The sequence below is a fragment of the Solanum dulcamara genome, chromosome 9 (assembly GCF_947179165.1).
Source record: "Solanum dulcamara chromosome 9, daSolDulc1.2, whole genome shotgun sequence".
Classification (NCBI taxonomy): Eukaryota; Viridiplantae; Streptophyta; class Magnoliopsida; order Solanales; family Solanaceae; genus Solanum; species Solanum dulcamara.
The window spans coordinates 14,670,982-14,691,045 of NC_077245.1; the positions used below are offsets into that span (position 1 = coordinate 14,670,982).

General features: G+C 32.9%; 1 pseudogene; it reads left to right on the forward strand.

Moving 5' to 3' along the window:
* Positions 1 to 271: 271 nt before the first annotated feature.
* On the forward strand, positions 272 to 9,568 carry LOC129903095 (DEAD-box ATP-dependent RNA helicase 10-like; annotated as a pseudogene).
* The last annotated feature ends 10,496 nt before the right edge of the window (positions 9,569 to 20,064 follow it).

Genomic DNA, 20,064 nt, shown 5'->3' on the forward strand with positions numbered 1-20,064 from the left:
AAGATACTGAACCCTGTAAATCAAATGGGCAGTGGTTGAATTTAAAATTCGAACTCATAAAGTTCCTATTTTTTATTTTCCTGATTAATTTGTTGATATGCTACTTCCAGCGATAATCTTATCAAGAGTTGAGTATTATATGAAACATCCAGTTCTGTGAGAGATTATTTTATTTATCTTTTCAAACAAATAGGGAGAAAAATTACTTTTTTATTCTTAACTCCTTCTTCAGTAGCATAATTCAGCTATTGTGGCGAAATCTTGGATCCACAGATAAATGGAAGAATCCAAAGAAGAAGTGAAGTCTTTCAAAGAATTAGGAGTTTGTGATCAATTGATTGAAGCTTGCGATAATTTGGGTTGGAAAACCCCTTCTAAGATACAAGCTGAAGCTCTTCCTCATGCATTTGAAGGTTTTTTGATCTTCCCTTATGTTTTTTTTTTTTCATCTTTGCCTTTGCTGCATGTTCTACTTTTTCTTGCTTTATTTTTTATTTACTTCTTATTGCAAAAATGATATGTTTCATGGATTTAAGCTATATGCTAATGCCTCGAATAGGTTCAGACTTGTAAGCTGATTATGCTAGTGGGGTTTTAGGTCTGATATCGAAGTAAAAGAAAAAACCGTAGTAAATAAAATTGAAGAGTAAGGTAATGGTAGATTTTAATACATTAATACAAATATTGTTACGGAGAAGAGGGGCAGATAAAGTGCTATGCCTTAAACCAATATGTAGAGTTGATTGGATGACCTTTTTAAAGAACATTATTTGTATAGCGATCCTTTTTATTATTAAAACTTTTGTATATCAACCTCTGTTTGGTGAAATTTAATTTTTCTTATAAACAATTTGATTGGGTTTTGTTCCAGCCAAAGACTTAATTGGTCTGGCGCAAACGGGTTCTGGAAAGACTGGAGCTTTTGCAATTCCTATACTACAAGCTCTATTAGATTCTCCACAAGCCTTTTTTGCCTGCGTTCTCTCTTCAACAAGGTCTCTTATTCTTCCGATAACTCGTTTTATTTTGTAGTAGCTCTTTAATGATTTAAAATCCATCTTTTTCCTATGCGTTTTCCAGAAAGCTTGCAATTCAAATTTCTGAACAGTTTGAAGCTTTAGGATCTGGTATTGGAGTAAAATGTGCAGTGGTAAGGTTGACTTAGTCATATGCACATGCATGAACAATTAATTTCCCCTTCAAATATAATCCACAGGCTTGATAACCACTTGCTAGACGATGGGATTTGTAGTGTCATATCTGTTGGACACGATAAAGCTCATCACAATTAAAATAGTGTGGTATATGATGGCATTCAGCTAGATTTTTTTTTTTGATTAAATGATCACTGTTCTTTTGCAGCTGGTTGGAGGGATAGATCAAGTACAACAGAGCATTGCCCTTGGGAAACGACCTCACATTATTGTAAGTAATGATATCCACTACCACATTTTATGTCTCTTGTGAAGGTGAAGCAAGTAGTAGTGGAGCTACAGGTGGTAAAGTCTCTTTGCCAAAAGATAAATTATGAGGCAAATACTATATCAGGGAGAATTGGTGGTGTAATATTATTATGGAAGTGCATGTTTAAGGAACTAGCGGAGTAGCACCAGCTGTATTTATCTCTGATGCTTTTACCTGAGGATCTCTCTCTGCCTTGATTAAGCATGTCATGTCACTGGAGCCTCACGATTTAAGTTGAAGCGTGCAGTTGGCTTCATAAGTTTGTGATCTCTCCTTTAAACAATTTATGGGGTCATGTGGATTTCCATAGATGCATAAATAATTCCAGTCTAAACGTCAAATAGTAACTTTGTTTCCTTTTCCCACTTTCTTTGAAAATTCATTCTCTTCTCAGCTTTTTGTTAAATTTGTTGCCAATATTTTGTGAGAAAGGATTTTAATCTTGCTATCAAGGCCTTTTCTGGATGTTAACTGCCTTTTCTTCTTAGATTATCTGATAGTAAATGTGCTTATCTTTTAACTTTTTCAAAATGCCTTGGCTTATACAGAAGTCTTTGATGAATTATTAGTATCCGTATCTCTTTTGCCAGAGGTATTTGATGGTTGTAAGAGGTAGATGCTGAATCCTTTTAGCAATCTAAGGAAACAAAGTTGTTGGACCATTGGCATAGGAAATCTATTTGTTTAAGTTCTTAACCATTTTCATTCAGCACCATCCCACCATCCTAGGATTGGAAGACCAGTAACCTTTATTTCCTTATGAGAGGCTCCAAAAAAATCTGTGGGAAAGGATCATATTATATAAGTCTGTAGTGGAAGTAATAGGATTTCAAGTTGTCAACTTTTTATTTTTATTTTTGATAAGGTTTAAGGTAAGTCGTATATCAACTATTAAGTGAGTGGAAGTAATATAATATCAACTATCAAGTGTGATGAGACAGGCAACAATCGTGAGAAGGTTTTCTCACCCTACCTGCCTATGAATAACTTCAAGTCTATCAGGAAAGGATGTGGTGGTAACCCCACAGCTTTATCTGGAATCGGACGTCCAACTGTATAGGACGACTCACCCTCCAAGGGCGGTGGTGGGTGTAGTGTAGTATTGCACAGGAACGTGGTTTAGTGCTTAGACCTAGATGGCTACTCTTACCCTTCTAGGGAGCCAATCCTTCCCATGGGATTGCCAGAACCTTGATTTGTTGATCCCTGACACAAATCACTCAATTTGGACTAGATACGAGTACGACTGCAGACCTATTGTCATGAGTTCCAACAGTTTCTCCTGTCTCCTCTGAGAAGGCTTTTGGTACAAACTCAACCTTTTCTTTTTCAATCATGGAGGTGGCTTTGTCTTAGTCTCTCAAATTTCTGCCTTGTTTGCAAGTAGGATAGTTTCTCTGGTGGAATTTTTGGAGGGAAAGAATCAGAGATGTTTTTGAACAAAAAGAAGAATATTAACAAGTTGAAGTACACCAGCCTTCTTTCTTAGGTTCAGGTTGAAAAATGTACATGATATTGATAATTTACTAGATTTTCTCAACCAGCTCACATGTTTGTGCAGTCAGGGGTAATATTTTTGTAAGATTCCTGATGTTTCATTCTGCATCACCTTGGTGCAACTTACCAATACAATTCTTACTTACTGATAAAAAAACTATTTAAGTGTAGTCAGCCGATTCAGTCGTTGGCATATCTTCTAACATTCAGACATCTATTATGTTGCCTGGTCCGCAAAACTAGTTTAGTCTGCCATGAGGACGATTTTTACACCAAATTTGCTAAAGCCATTATAGTGATATTAAGCCAAATGCTTGATCTCTGACAATCTTAAATTTGAGTGCTCATTTGTGTGCTGTCTGATGTAGGTTGCAACACCTGGTCGCCTCCTGGATCATCTTTCCAATACTAAAGGGTTTTCTCTTCGTACAGAAAAGTTCTTGGTAAGTTCGTCCATTGAGTCTTATGCTTACAAATGCTCCAGAGATGTGCTCTTGTTTATGCACTCTTCTTTTTTCCCCATTGAATCATATTCCAAAGTGCAAATGTTGATTAATCGCATTTAATTGAAGGATATGTTATTATATCACCCTTGCACATTAAAAGTGATATATGCTGCATGTTCAAGGCTAGCTGTTTGATGTTTTGCAAGTGATATGATTTTTGAATGCTGGCTGGTCCATATTCTTCACAGCATGTATACAGTATATCATTTGTCAGAAGCATAGCTACTTGTCATTTTTTCCTGGCTAATTTCGCTGGTCTTTACCTTTTAATCATCCAACATATTTAGCTGCAGAAAACCTCTGGCTACATTATGTTAGTTGGAAGTTAATGTCTTTCCCGTCACTACAACATTGAACATTGATGAGATGTGTTCAGAGAGGCACAATGGCTTCATCTCCTTAGGTGGCGATAATTGGACCAAGCAAGACATTCATTGAAAGCAATATGTATCTTAGAATAAGATGCATTTCATTATATGCTATTCAAATGGAATTCAAGTATGACTTGATTTTGCATGGCATGGAATTCTAAACAAAATCAATGTTCTTTCCGTGTATCATGGTTTATATACTCTTTTAACATCTTGATTTCTATTTGTACCAAGACCAGGCTTATTAAAATGTAAATATGCGTTCCACAATAGATTATTTTTGTTAGATAAGAGCATGCATCAGTATTCTTAGTCATGAATTTGTACATGCAACAGGTACTAGATGAGGCAGATAGGTTGCTAAATGAGGATTTTGAAAAGGCCCTTGATCAGATTTTGAATGCTATTCCTCTTGAACGAAGGACTTATCTTTTTTCTGCTACAATGACCAAAAAGGTTAGTTTTTCAAGTAGTTTATAAGAAACTGTTGTTAATTATAAATGTTCTATTCCTTGCTTGCAGATAATTTCTCTTTCTAGATTCCCTTTTTAGAAAAAAATACCGTCTTTGGTTAGATGATATCTTTTATGAAGTTTTGTCCTTTTTTTAAAATAAAAAAAGAATCTTGAATATCTTCCTCATTTTGATGCCTGTTTCTATTTGTCTTGGTAATGGCGTGTCATATACAAGGTGAAGTTCCATGGTGTATGTTGTTTGCATATGACATAGTACTGATTGACGAGCCTCGCAACAGAATTAAACACTAGGTTGGAGGTTTGAAGGCAAACCCTAAAGTCTATAGGGTTCAAGTTAAGCTGGACCAAAAAGAGTATATGGAGTGGAAGTTCAATGACGTGGAAGTGAAGTTTCATACGCAGACCATCCCCAAGCGAGATAGCTTCATGTACTTTAGGTCTATAATCCAAGGAAATGGGGAGATCGACGAGGATGTCTCACATCGTACTGGGGAGGGTGGGTAAAATAGAGGCGAGCTTCCTGAGTCGAGAATTCTCATGTTCAGAAGATGGAAGTTGCGGAAATGAGGATGCTAAGATGAATGTGTGGGCACGCCAGGAGGGATAGGATTAGGAATGATGAGATCTGGAATAAGGTGGGAATGACCTCCATGGTGGACAAGATGAGGGAAGCGAGACTTAGATGATTCGGACATGTGAAGAGGAGGCGCACAGATGCCCTAGCTAAGAGGTGTGAGAGGTGGGATATGGTGGGTTTTAGGAGAGGTAGAGATAGACCGAAGAAGTACTGGGAGAAGGTGATAATACATGACATGACACATCTTCAGCTTATTGAGGACGTGGTCTAGATAGAAAGGTATGGAGGTCGCAGATTAGGGTAGAGGGTTAGTAAGTTCTTGGGAGTTGTCGTGCTTCTGTGGGATAGGCTTGATGGTAGTTTAGGGGGATGTATCTGCATCTTCTTTCTTCCAGTAGTATTTAGCACTATCTCTTAGTTTCTTTTCCTTCGATTTTTGCTACTATTTGTTGTTTCTTGTGCTTCAGTTATTGTATTATTTAGTTGTTGGTACTGTCCCTTTCTTTAGAATGCTATGTGATGCTCACCTTATTATTTGCCATGACTTCTTCACTTTTGCATTTTCTTTAACATAACTGTCTTGAGTTGCTTTCCTTGTGCTGGGGATCTATCAGAAACCACTTCTCTACCCCCTCAGGGTAAGGGTAGGGTCTATGTACACTATCTTCCCCGGATCCCACTTGTGGACTTTCACTGGGATGTTGTTGTTGTATCTTCCTCATTTTGATATTTATATATGAGAAGATACCAGATAATGGAGGAGCTTTTTACTTTTTTTCAAATTTTTCTCATATTGGCATGCAGCTAATGATCAGTTATCATTGTTATGGAAGTCGATGCACTTCCTCTTTATATCATAGTACCAGTATGTATATTACATGAATTCTCTAAGATGAGAAGGTGGGGATGTAGGGAATGGAAAGTTAATTGTTTCTGTTCCATTGGTCTCATTAAGGAATCAAATTTCATGATTAATAGTTTCTGCTGTGCTACGCTTGATGAACCTTCCAAGGAGTGAACTTTTTACATGAAAAGTCTGATTCTAAATAGATCTGTACATTTACAGGTAAGGAAACTTCAGAGGGCGTGTTTGAGAAATCCTGTCAAGGTACAATGATGCCAATGGGTACCATATAATTTGTAGGTTCTCAAGAGTATTTTGCATAACTTTGTTTATAATATGTTTCAGATTGAAGCTGCATCTAAATATTCCACAGTTGATACACTGAAGCAGCAGTATCGTTTTCTTCCTGCTGAGTATAAGGTTAGTTCTTCAGTGACAAGATTCTATTTTAGATTTATTGGAAAAAACAAGACACGTGGCTAGCATCGCATCCAACAATTGGCTTAATAATGACGTTCCCTGTGAGTTAAATTTTGTTTGATAACAGTCAATGAGATCAAAATTTTCTGCCTAAGCCGCGAAGATGTCCAGACAAAGTGTATTTTTAGTACAGAACATTATTTGTGTTTCTGTTCTCATAATAATCATCATTATATGGCAATGTGTATTGACTTGTGGCACCACTAGAATAAGAAACAAACACGTAGATAAAAGAGGGGAGACATGATCATAATGATCGTGTTGCACTGTTGCTTAGTGTTGCAAAGTAATAACTAGCACGAAGAGTGAAGCATCTTCTTGATGAGTCTTCAATGGAACTGCTTTTCTAGATTGAAAAAATAACTAGCACAATGAGTCCCTCTTTACAAGATTCATTTTTTTTAGCTTTCCCAGACTTATTAATCTTGGAAGTCTAAGTAGTTGCATCTCTTGATTATTGAAGTGAGCATAATCTAACAAAGAGGTCTTGTCACAGTTAAGGCACCTACATTGTGTAGCATATGCAGTTAAAAATACCTGTGTAGGCACATTTGGTCTCTTTTCTCTAAATATGCACATAATCAAGGAAGTTACTCTATTTGTGGTCTCAGCTATGGAGTTTCTCACACTGCTAGGCGGTAGTCCTAATAAGTTGTTCTTGCATCATTAGTAGAATTATTAGGGGTTGTTTGGTATGAGGGATAAGGGATAATAATCCCGAGACAAAATCCAGTATTATTTTTCCTGTGTTTGGTTAGGGGTATTAATTAGTTCCGAGATTATTTATCCAACCATTTATACTATAATGATGTGATAAGTTATTTCATATGCAGATGGTGGGATAAGTTATCCCATGAGATATCCCAATTCATTGGATAACTCTATTTATCCTATCCTCATACCAAACAACCCCTTAATCCCTTGACTATTAGGAATTTAGCAGTACGCCAGTTCTTCCAATACATATTCCCCCAACAAAAGGAAGGCAGATTTTTCAAGGAAATGTATATTCCTTGTCCTCAGATCTTCCCTCCAAAACTTACCATCTTTGGTTAGCCTCTCCTACCACTTTCCCTGGTGAGATTCCTTTTTTGAGATATAATGTATGGTTTACAAGATTGGATGTAAGTAGAAAATTAAATGAAGAGATTTTTCTCCCCTTTGTTTGGGGTTGAATTTAATACAAAAAAGGTTGGGGTTTCTGCATTAGATAGGGGTTGAGTCAGGAGCAAAGGGGAAAGGAGCTGCACGGAGTTGGCAGGGAAGAGTTTCGATATAGGACACATGGCGCTGCAGGCTTGAATGCAACAGGATTAGAAGCAGAAGCAAAAAAAGAGATAGCATTTGGAGTTATACTATAGTGGTGGGGTGCAAGGAGTTCGATTAGGCACAAAAGAAACAAGAGGAGTGATGTGATTGGCAAAGGGAGTGTGTGAGTTGATAGAATGGAAAGCTTTAGGAGGAGAGAGAGAGGAGGAGGGGGTGGAGGGACATGGGGTTAATTAAAGCTAATTGAGGGGGAAGGCAGCAGGGAATCAGAACCTGGTACAGTGGCTGTAGAATGCGAAGGGTTGGTATGTAAAATTGTATCTTTAAAGGTCCTTACTGGCAAATCCTTTTGTTCAGACATTAAAATTATCCAAGAACTAGTTTAGCTAATAATGCCTGATAATCGTGGGGCTGAATGCTAGAGCCAGTATACAGGGAATGAAGGAATAAATGTAAAAGCGCTCCTAGTTGAGGGGCGAAAGATGTAATTGCTCTGGTTTGCTGAATTGTGATTCTTGGTCATCAAATAATGATTTGTTTTCTGACTTCATTATTTTGTTGATGGTCCACAGGACTGCTATCTTATCTATATTCTGACTGAGATGTCTGGTAGTACATCAATGGTTTTCACCCGTACATGTGATGCAACTTGTCTTCTGGCTCTGATGCTTCGAAATCTTGGCTTGAGAGCCATACCAATTAGTGGTTAGATGACTCAGGTATACTCTTGAACTTCAAAGCATATTTTAACAGGTTCACACTTTACTCTTTGGTGGTTCTTTTTCATCCCTCAATCCCTGCCCCCCCCCCCCCCCAACCCACCCACCCACACACAAAAAAAAAATCATTTTTTACTTGGACAGGCAAAAAGGCTTGGAGCTCTAAACAAATTTAAGGCCGGAGAGTGCAATATCCTTATCTGCACTGATGTGGCCAGTCGAGGACTTGATATCCCATCTATTGATGTGGTTATCAACTATGATATTCCAACAAACTCAAAGGTGGATTTTTCTTTCTTCTTGCTTATAAAGTTGTATGCTGTTTTTATCAAAAGAGTTGTGCTTTTTCTGCTTATTGGGGTGGTCTGGATTTGTCTATACTCAACTTCATACTCATCATTTCAATCTAAATAATCTATTTTTTTTTTCCTGATGCAATTTAAGCTTATCGCTAAATGCATGGCCTGCAGGATTATATACATAGAGTGGGAAGAACTGCACGAGCTGGACGTTCTGGGGTTGCCATATCATTAGTGAATCAGTATGAGTTGGAGTGGTATGTACAGATAAAAAAGCTTATTGGTATGAAATACAAAATATTATATTTCGGAGATTCTAATATCTTTTTTCCCTATGCATTATGTTCTTCGTCTGTCTGGTGCTACATATTGTTTTCCAATCTAAAAATTGATAATCTTCAGGAAAGAAACTACCTGAGTATCCTGCGGAGGAAGAAGAGGTTTTGCTTTGCTACTCTTGGAGCGTGTAACAGAAGCCAAAAGGATCTCACTGATGGTAAAGTCTGTCTCTTTGGTGCTTTTTTCCCTGGAGGGGGGTGGGGGGAAGGAGTCCTTCAATCGTTGGCAAGCACTATATTTCTGTTTGCACGGATTAAAGACTTGCTTTAGCAGATTGGATATTCATTAAAGACATTGCACAATGGAGTTATTAGATAATGAATATCCAATCCATGTTGACGCAGAAAATCAAAGAAACTGGGGGAAAAAGGAAACACAGAGTTGGTGAAGATGATGGTGATGAGGAGGTTGATAGATACTTGGGAGGTAAGAACGGGAAGCTATCGAAGAAGCCAAAGAGAAAATGAGAGAACGTGTTATTTAGCAATGGTAGTCGTTAGGCCAATTTTGACTTCATTATTTATTTTATTGTTCTCTTTTGGTCCTGTAATTTGACATTACTACAATCCTTCTAACATGATTTTGACCATTGCCTCTTAATCCTAGTATGTGCACTCCAAAATGGGGAAAAAGGTTAGTGATTGTTTTGCAATGTGGTCAGTCTAATTGCGCTTAACATGTAATCCCATCTCATTGAAATGTAGGGCATGTTTGATTTGGATTATCTTATGTGATCCAATTTTTTTTTTCTCAAGTATTTGTGGAGCATAACAAACCTTTTTCTTATAAACATTGCATAGGAAGGTTATTTATATGCATTGCATAGGAAGGTTCTATGAAGCTACTTAGGCGCTAAAGTGTATCTATGGCATACACTAGGGCGATTAAAGACATGTATGATGGAATCAGGATCTGAATAAGAAGAGTGTGAGGAGACTCGAAGCACATCTCAGTTGTGATAGGGTTGCATTACGGATGAACCCTCACCCATTTTATTTGCATCCAAAAATGGATTGTTTATCCTAACTCGTTTTGATGCAACGTTGGGAGAAATTATAAGAAAACTTATATATCATAAATAGTTGTTAATTTTATGTTGAATATTATTTTAAATGCATCTAAATAAAAGGATAATCTTGGTAAATATGTATTGACTCATATAATTTTAGTGGGATGCTTTAATAAAATGGTTTAAATGGATATCTTTTAATTTTCTTAAAAAATAGCTTAAAATAAAAACTTCATGTGAACCAATTTAATGAAAAAAATATTTAAATTGGTTGGGTGAATTTTTACATGAAATACAAAAAATTGATTTTAGGTTATAAAACAAAATTGAGTGATTTTCTAAAAAAACTATCATTAATTGAGTGACTTTCAAAGAAAACTACCCATAGTTGAGTGTCTTTTTGAGAGAATTACCTATAATTGAATGATTTTTGGGTTATAAAACAAAGTTGAGTAACTTTCTGAGAGAACTCAGTTAATTAAATAACCTTGTGAGTGGACTCAAACCTAAGATAGACATGTAGCGTTTTGTCAAACTTAAGAAAAGTTAGAATCAATACAGCACATGCTAAGTCAAGCTCAAGGTCATCTCAACAAGCTTGAGGGTTTAAAACCAAACTTCATATATAGGCCTTAATTGTTATTTTTTCAGTTGACATATATAAATTGAATAATAATAACAACAATTACATATCTAGTATAATCATACAAGTGAGATCTAGAGAGGGTAGGATGTACGTAGACCTAGTTGTAAAGTAGAAATATATATAAACAATGAAAATTTTAATAAAAAAATATAATATAAAGTTAGAATAACAAAATCTGGCTCAAGAATTTGAAAAGCTGATATAATAATTGAAATAGTATTGTGTTGAATTTGATAAGTTGATATATAATGATATTGAAATAGTGTTGTGCTGCTTCAACATAATGATAACTTGTTGCATTGCTTGAAATTTGAATAAGACATCTAAAAACAAATTTGATCTTTTTGTAAACACAAATAATATAACAATAGATTTTGCATAATGTAAAAGGTTTGACCATTTGAGAGACTTCAAAATATTCAATAATAAGAGAATTAAAATAATGAAAGGGGAATGAAAAAGGTAAATATAGGAATTATAATGTGAGTTCATGTTAAACGTCTAGCTAAATGAGACAACAAAATAGGTAATCATGTAAGAAGGGATACTAAAATTATCTAAAAATATTTTATTTCTCAATTATTACAACAATCGCTATATTAAATAAGATAAAAAGTTATTATATCTTCTACTCAAAAATTTCTTTTTAAATTTAACAGTACATGAAATTTTTCTTAATATTTTATTTCAAAAAAACTTAAAAATTTAATGCTTGAATTCATGGTCAAAATGAAAACTCTCAAAATCTAAACTGTATTATATAAATTGGGATATTAAAAAAAGGAGTTGAATAAAGCCCCAAAAAATAAGTTCTCTCTCTTTATTTCTCTTATACAATCAAATACCCTTCTTTACAAAAGTTTTCAAGACAATTTACATAGCATTTAGATTAATAAATATATTTTGATTTCAAATAAAAAATAATTTTCAAAAATCAAAAGCAAGGTATGATGAGAGAAAACGTAACTAACGACGCATATATTTTTCGAAAACATTTTCTTATTAACTAACCCAAACCATTTTTCTCTAAATTATTTTTAAAACTTTATGCTCAATTAAAAGGAAGAGGAAAACATTGATAGAAAGGATGAGACACATAATAAATATTTAAAAATTATTCGTCGAATGAAATTGAAGTAAATTTTTTCATACCGGCAGCATGATTATATACAGTGGTGGATTCAGAATTTTCAGTTTGTAGGTAAACACTTTTTTTAATAAAAAATTATTATAAATCACATAATATAAGTGTACAATTAAATGCAATATTAAAACATTAATGAGAAAAAATAAGATTAATACTACTATTACAAAAAAAAGGAACTTTCAATTTTTGAGGAAAAAAAAAATTAACTTGAAGGATTTCTTATCCAAATATGTAGCAAAATTTCTCAAGAAAAATAAGAAAAGTGATTGGACATGACTTTTTAATCTTGTCATGTCACAAGAAATTCATAAAACATAAAAGAAATTAAGACTAAAAGTTAAAGTATATAAAGAAAGTAAAAACAGAAGAACATCCGAGAGTTTATACAGGGAAGAGAAAAATAGAAAAGTGTGTAAATAGTTCTTATTATACCAAGAATCAAATCCTTGACTTTGCTAAAAATTACACAACCTTCAAACTAGCCGCTGAATCAAAGCACCCAATAGGAGATTTATTCAATAGGTGCTGAACGTTTGATATAGTCATGTTTTGAAGAAATTATTATATATATAAATAATTTAATGTCGAAATTAATGGATGCTCGAACACCCGAAAGGGTGTATGTGGGCCCGCCCCTAATTATATATAGTACTCATATTGTGCCTGCCATGCATTTTGTAACCCTTGTATAGGTTGAATGGAGGAGTACCAAAGACTTTCAAGATTTACACCTAAAAAAGTTGTCCCCTGAGTATTCAGTAATTTCATTTTTTTTTATTAAATTAATTTCAATTGGATCTTATCAAAGAAATTTTTATAAATAGCAAATTTTAAGCCTTAAATAAGACCTTTTAGCTATACTTTCATTATTTACAAAACATAATTATACTTTTATTTACCATCCAATTAAATTCTGATTTTTCTCATGAATACAATAAAAAAGAAATATAACCTAATTTATTGTGGTAAATTGCGGAAGGTATGTTTTCATTATCTCTCATCTTTCATGAAATTCAAAAAATCCATTAGTTCCCTTTGTTTATTTATCTGAAAAATTCAAAATCGTTGATAGATCTGACAAGTAAAATTGAAGCAATTCATTGTCGTTTTTCCTGCCTACATTTCATGAAATTGAATGAAGAATTTGAAAAATAAAAATACATAAAGAGACAGAAAAAAATACAAAACAAAACTAAAAATGGCGAAAAAATATATCAATCGAAAGTTACAAATATCAAAATGTATTTTCATTAAAGTTGTTCATTTGTATCTTCATTGTAGTTGTTCATCTCTATCTTCGTTTTTATCCTCATTGTATTTGTATTTGAATGAAATTATAGGAAAAAATAATATAACATAATTAACTAATTTGTATTCCTGCTTAAATTGTATACACAAAATTTTTATTAGTTGCATTTGTTCACATGTATACTCTATTTTTTTACAAAACATTTGTATCTATTTTAGTGTTTCTCTATTTTTATAAGTTTATTTTAACAAAATCATAGGCTAACTAGCTAATTTGTATTCTTTCTTAATGTGTATTCATTTTGCAGTTGTATTTTTTTTCTTCTTTCATATTTCACTTGTTCCAGTAACATTTGTATTTATTTAAGCACATTGTATTCATGGACATTTTGAATCAGTCATTTTCTATGATACGTTCAATTTCGGAATATCTAATTGACTTGTATTCAAAATACAAGTACATTATGTATTCAATTATTGAAATTGTTAAATAATGTAGAAGTGGTTAAATGCTGAGCTGGAAATTAGTTGGAGACTACTTGATGAGTTGGAAGAAGTTAGTTACAAATTAGACCTTGAGTTTGTTAGTTTGTTATAACTGAAATCAGTTACAAAATTGGCTTGAAGAACAAGTTGAGTACTCTATATAAGAGTCATGTATGATGCATTGTAAAGACATACAAAAATGAAATTTTCACTGCTACTTGCTGCTACTTCTTCTCTTCTTCTCTTCTTTACTTGGTAGATAGTTGGCTGGTTGCACAGGGATAAAAATCAAGGCTATTCTCCTTCATAATGCTGGAGAATTTACATCCCAAGCTTTTGATAATTATTTTTTATCATTTGGGATAAAAATTAAACATCTTGTTGCTCATGTTCATACTCAAAATGGCCTTATAGAGTCATTTATTAAGCGCCTACAATTGATAGCAAAACCTCTCCTAATGAAAATAAAATTATCGATTAATGTTTGGGGTTATGCTATCTTACATGTAGCATCATTTGTACGTCTCAGATCGATAAATTATAATAAATACTCTCCATCACAATTAGTATTTGATCATGAGCCAAATATAGCCTATCTTCGAATTTTTGGTTGTGAGGTATACGTGTCTGTAGCACCACTACAATGTACAAAGATAGGCCCTTAACGAAGGTTGGGCATATATGTTGAGTTTGACTCACCCTCCATAATTCCCTACCTTGAACCGTTGACAGGCGACTTGTTTACTGCTTGATTTGCAAATTATCGGTTTGATGAAATAACTTTCTCACAATTAGGGGAAGAGAAAAAAAAAACCCGAAAGAGAATTTGCATGGAAAGTTTCATCACTATCTTCTTTTGATCCACCTACCCGCACATGTGAGTAGGAGGTCCAGAAGATCACCCACTTATAAAAAATAACAAATCAAATGCCAGATGCATTTACTAATTTGCAATGGATAACCAAGTCACATATCGCTGCAGTGAATGTGTCTGGCCGGATTGATGTCCCTAAAGGACCATCTACTAGTATCATAGCTTCAGAATCTCAAACACGCCTGAAGCGTGGTACCATTGGGTTCAAAGGATAAAAATTCTAGAAAGAGAAGCGCGAGAAATAAAAAAAATACTACAAAGGAACCTCCTGAAGAAGGTCAAGATTTGAGTAATTCTGATATTCCTGAATAATTTAGTGAGCCCGATACTTAAGTGAATGAAGAATTTTCAATAAGTTCTACCGTGATGAGATAAATTTAGATCGATCAAAAATTATGGTGAATAATATTTTTGCATATAATGTTGCAATTAACCTCATGCAAGATAGTGAAACTCTTGAGCCTAAATCCGTTGAAGAATGTCAACGTAGATGTGATTGACTAAAATGGCAAAAGACAATTCAACAAAATTAGAGTCACTTGCTAAACGTGAGGTTTTTGGACCTGTATTCCAAACTTCTGAAGATGTAAAACCGATTGGCTATAAATGGGTTTTTGTGCGAAAATGAAATGAGAGAATGAAATCGTAAGATACAAGGCATGCCTTGTTGCACAAGGATTCTCTCAAAAATCCAGAGTCAACTATGAAGAAACATATTCACATGTTATGGATGGAATAGCTTTTTGATATCTCATCAATTTAGCTGTACATAAAAATCTCGAAATACATCTAATGAATGTAGTTACAACTTACCTTTATGATTCACTTGATAATGAAATTTACATGAAAATCCCAGAAGGATAAAAATTGCTTGAAGCATGTACTAAGTCTCGGGAGATGTACTCAATGAAACTACAAAGATCATTTTATGGTCTGAAACAATCAGGACGTATGTGGTATAATCGTCTTAGTGAGTACTTGATAAATGAAGGTTATATAAATGATGTCATTTGTCCATGTGTTTTTATTAAGAAAATGAAATTATTTTATTATTCTCACCGTTTATGTTGATGACATAAATCTCTTTGGAACTCCTGAAGAGGTCCAAAAGGTGGTTGAATATCTAAAGAAAGAATTTGAGATAAAAGATCTTGGAAAGAAAAAACTTTATCTGGGTCTGCAAATTGAACATTTAGCAGACGGGGTTTTTATCCACCAATCTGCCTACACTGAAAAAATCTTTAAAAAATTTTACATGGACAAAGCACATTCATTAAGTACTCCAATGGTTGTTCGATCACTTGAAGTGGAAGAAGATTCATTTCGACCTCCAGAAGAGGATGAAGAACTTCTTGGTTCTGAAGTACCATATCTCAGTGCTATTGATGCACTTATGTATCTTGCTAACGCAACCAGGCTTGATATAATATTTTCTGTTAATTGTTGGCAAAGTATAGTTCATCACCAACGCGAAAGCATTGGAACGGTATCAAGCATATTTTACGATACCTAAAGGGTATTATTAATATGAGTTTGTTTTATACTAACAAATGTTGTGCAGACCTTATTGTTATGCAGATGCAAGTTATTTCTCAGACCACATAAAGATCGATGGCAAACATGCTATCTATGTACACACGGAGGACTGTTATATCACGGTGATCTACGAATCAGTCTATTGTTGCTACTTTTTCAAATCATGCTGAAATAATAGCAATTCATGAAGCAAGAAAAGAATGTGTGTGGTTGAGATGGATGATACAGTTCATCAAAGAAAGATGCGGCTTGAAAAATATTGTCAAAGTATCCATAGTTATATTCGAATACAATGTCGCGTGCATAGCTCAATTGAAAGGTGAATTCATAAATGGAGACAAAACGAAACATATTTCAGCAAAATTATTCTTCACACATGATCTCCAAAAAAATGGTGATATTGATGTACAACAAGTTCGTTCAAGTGATAATCTTGCAGATTTATTCACAAAGGCATTACCAACATCAACTTTTGAGAAGCTAAGATATAAGGTTGGAATGCGTCGTCTCCAAAATATCAAATGAAGTTTTCATCAGGGGAGTAAAATATTTGATGTACTCTTTTTTCCTTAACCAAGGTTTTGTCTGTTATGACAAAAAAAGACGATTTAAAATTAATTTCAACTTTATAGAAAAAAAATTAATTTTATAAAAAGAAGAGTCGCCGCTTAATTTTTTAAAAAAATTAAGAAAAATTAATTTAAAAGACCTAATAGATTTAAGTATTAAAAACTCAGAGAAAAAGATACGAGGTTTTTATTTCACTTTGAGAAGGAGTTAAGCATTCAAAGTGGCCGCTAACGCACGGTTATCCGATGATTTGAAAAATTATTTGATTAACTTTTGAAAATGTTAATTTAAAAGGAAATAAATACTTTAAAATTATTTTTAAAAAATTATCAAACTTAAACATTGAAAATAATATGCATGTATATAAAAAGAAAGTAAAGTTTATCAATTGACTAAGTAAAGGTGGAAAATCATTTAAAGAGTAAATTAACATGAATTGATTTATCTTTAGGGGGATCTAATTAATTTAAAACAAATTAAAATTAATATCTAAACAAGCATAAATAACATAAGTAAATAAATTATTACCATTTGAATCAATATAAAGAAAAAATAAATAAAAAATAAAAATATAGCCTGACACTTAGTTTTTGTACGCCTGGACTAAGATGTTGGGTCATCTGCGTTTTGGGCTTTAAGCACAAATCCACTGTATATTGCAGTTGTTTATACATTGTATATTGCAGCTGTATATACACTCTATACAGTGTATACAATATTATTTTTGTATATGAAACTGTATACCACCTGTTTGTTCCCTGTATCTGTTGTATATCATCATATATCAGATTGTATATTCACTGTATGTCAGTGTATACAACATTATTTTCTTGCATATCAGACTATATAGATACTGTATATCAGTGTATAAGACACTATTTTCCATCGGTATTCCGTGTATACAACCCAATATCAATATTCAAATCATGAATATTACCTTCCTTTTCATGTATCAATTTTTCATCCATTTGCGCAAGATGATGGGAGACTCAAAACTCAATGATATGTAAGGATGGAGTCCAAAGATTGACTCGAATTGATATCACATGCACCAAAATAAAATTACATAAGTATCTACTCATTTTAAACTAAACCAAGGAATATATCATGATATGTTAAGGTATCAAATTGATGGACATCCTAGAGGTGACTAACAACATATATTATATGTAGACAAAGAAAAGGAAAGAAGAAATATATTCAAGTAACTAAAGGACACGGAATTAATATATACAAACTCAAATTTTAAAGAAAGAATTAAATCAATTAGGCCGTGAAAGTTCTAACTAAATAATAACTTAAGCATATTTTTATCATCTAAATCATGTTAAAAGAAGAAATTGAAAACATGAAAATCTATATTATCAAGAAAAACTACTTGGAAAAATAATAAACAAAACTAAGTACTTTCATGAAATAATCCTAACATATGCTAGTTAATTAATCCTAACACATGCTAACTATAAGAAATTTCTATCATTAATCTAACTATTCTTAATACATGCTAAAAAAACTATGAATCAACTAAATATAAGACATGAAATAATTAAATAAAATAAAGCTGAGAAAAGATTTTACCTCTTTTCGGGCAGCGCAACTAAAGACGACGAGCGGAAGACGACTTCACCACCACCCAAGAGCTTGACAAAACTCTAATACACAAAAAGAAAAATTAAAAATTTAGACTCGAACATTCGTGGGTTCAATGTTATAAGAAGACTGTTCTTAGCCTAAATTTCGACTTCAATCTCCTATTTTCCTTGAAGAAAAATATAGATTGAAAGCTAAAAAATTTCACAACTTTTAGGCTGGAACCAAGAGTCCAAAATCTTAGCCAAATTAAAAAAAATTCTAAATTTGGGGTGGCAAAAAAACCTCCCACTTCTTCTTCTCTTCTTAATGAGAATACAAGCTTTTATATAGGCTGCAAAAACTCCAAATTTTCATACATTTTCGATATGGGAGAAGTGTATTTTTAGTTGTTTTTTTTAAAAAAAAAACTAAAAAATTCAAAAATATAAATTATAATTAAACTAACCTAACTAACATTGTATTTAATTAAAAATAAAATCTTTTTGAAATAATTTTCGAATAACTACACAAATAGTAAATAAAGATATAGTTATATATAAAAATATGTATATTATACTAAAATTTATTAAAAAAATAAAAATAGGTAAGAATAACATGAAAATATGTTTGTTTTTATAAAAGCTAATTATTTCAAAAATGTTCGAAATTCAAAGAAACTCGATAGCTAATTTGCGTTGTGGAGGGTCAAAATTGGGTGTCAGCATTGTCCCACTGGGTTTTTCTAGTAAGGTTTTTAATGAGGCAGCACTAAAGGCGTATTACTAGATTCCTTCACTAGACTTTTTTTTACTGAGTTTTTTCTAGTAATATTTTAACGAGGCACAACATATATGGATATTGAAAATAAATATATATATATTTGTTCTTTCATTTGAATTTTTCTTTCATATGGACAACCAAGGGAGAATATTATGATATAATATAATAAGTGGATGTCATTTTTATGTGGGGCCCACTCAACAAAGTGGGCAAGTTGCCTACTTGTCTTTCTCTTCTTTTTTGGCTATAAAATGCCATAGTTTGGCAATGAAAAATATATACGAATTCTGATCTCTCTTTCTCATCTGCTCCTTTCTATTTTCTCTTACTCTCTTCTTCTTATTTTGCTAAGTTAGTTTATTTCATAACAAATAAATTTTTTATATATATATTGGGCTAAGGCCCAAAATAATTGGGCACCTGACAACAAACAAAAAAGAAGAAAAGAAAGGAAAAAAGTAGGGATTAGGGGCACGGCATCTGCGTAGAAACAAAGATTTGAATAGATAGTGATAAAAGAAAGAGAGAAAGTGCGAAGCAAAGGGGGGAATTATAAGCATAAAGAGAAAAGGTTTCATCAGATTTTAACGGTTTTGAGGTAAATCTTTTTCTTAGTTTATGACTTTACCTTGATCCTTAGTAACTTTGCCACAATCCTTAATAGCTTTTCCTTGAGTGATTCTTAGTCTAGGTAATTTATTTTGGGTGTTGAAATTTAATTATTAGAGACAAGAATTTGGACAGTAAGGTATAGTTCTAGATAATAAATTGGATGAATAAGTTATCTAAATTGGCCGAAGTTAGAAGACTGGGCATCAATAAAATTTCTCATGACTTGAATAATAATAATTTAGCAACTTGATGGACAAACAAGAAGTCCAAAAGGGTTGGAAAATCTTTATCTTAGTTTATGAATTAGCTTTAACAAAGAAGTTAACACGAAATTGATATGAATGCGATTTTAGATTGATCGAAGGGTTTCGAACACTCGAGCTTAGTATTTCGTCACAAGTATTGTGAGTAGTAATCTTACCATAATTTGTATTTTTTTTACAACTCTCATGATTTATATATAGTTTATCAAGTAAATGTGTTACCAAATGTTTTGAATTTACATATATGTGAGATGCTCTCACTTTTATAATACTTGTTTATTGTAAATTAAAATATGATTTACATTATGGAAAATGTTTTTTATTTACTTGAAAGTAAGTATCCTGATATATGTTTTTTTAAAAAGTTTTATATAATGTGATTTGATAAGAACTTGAATGTCTTGTAATATTTTGAAAAATGCTTCTACTAGTTATAAAGAAAAGTATAAATGAGATTAGACCTTGATGGATCCCGTAACT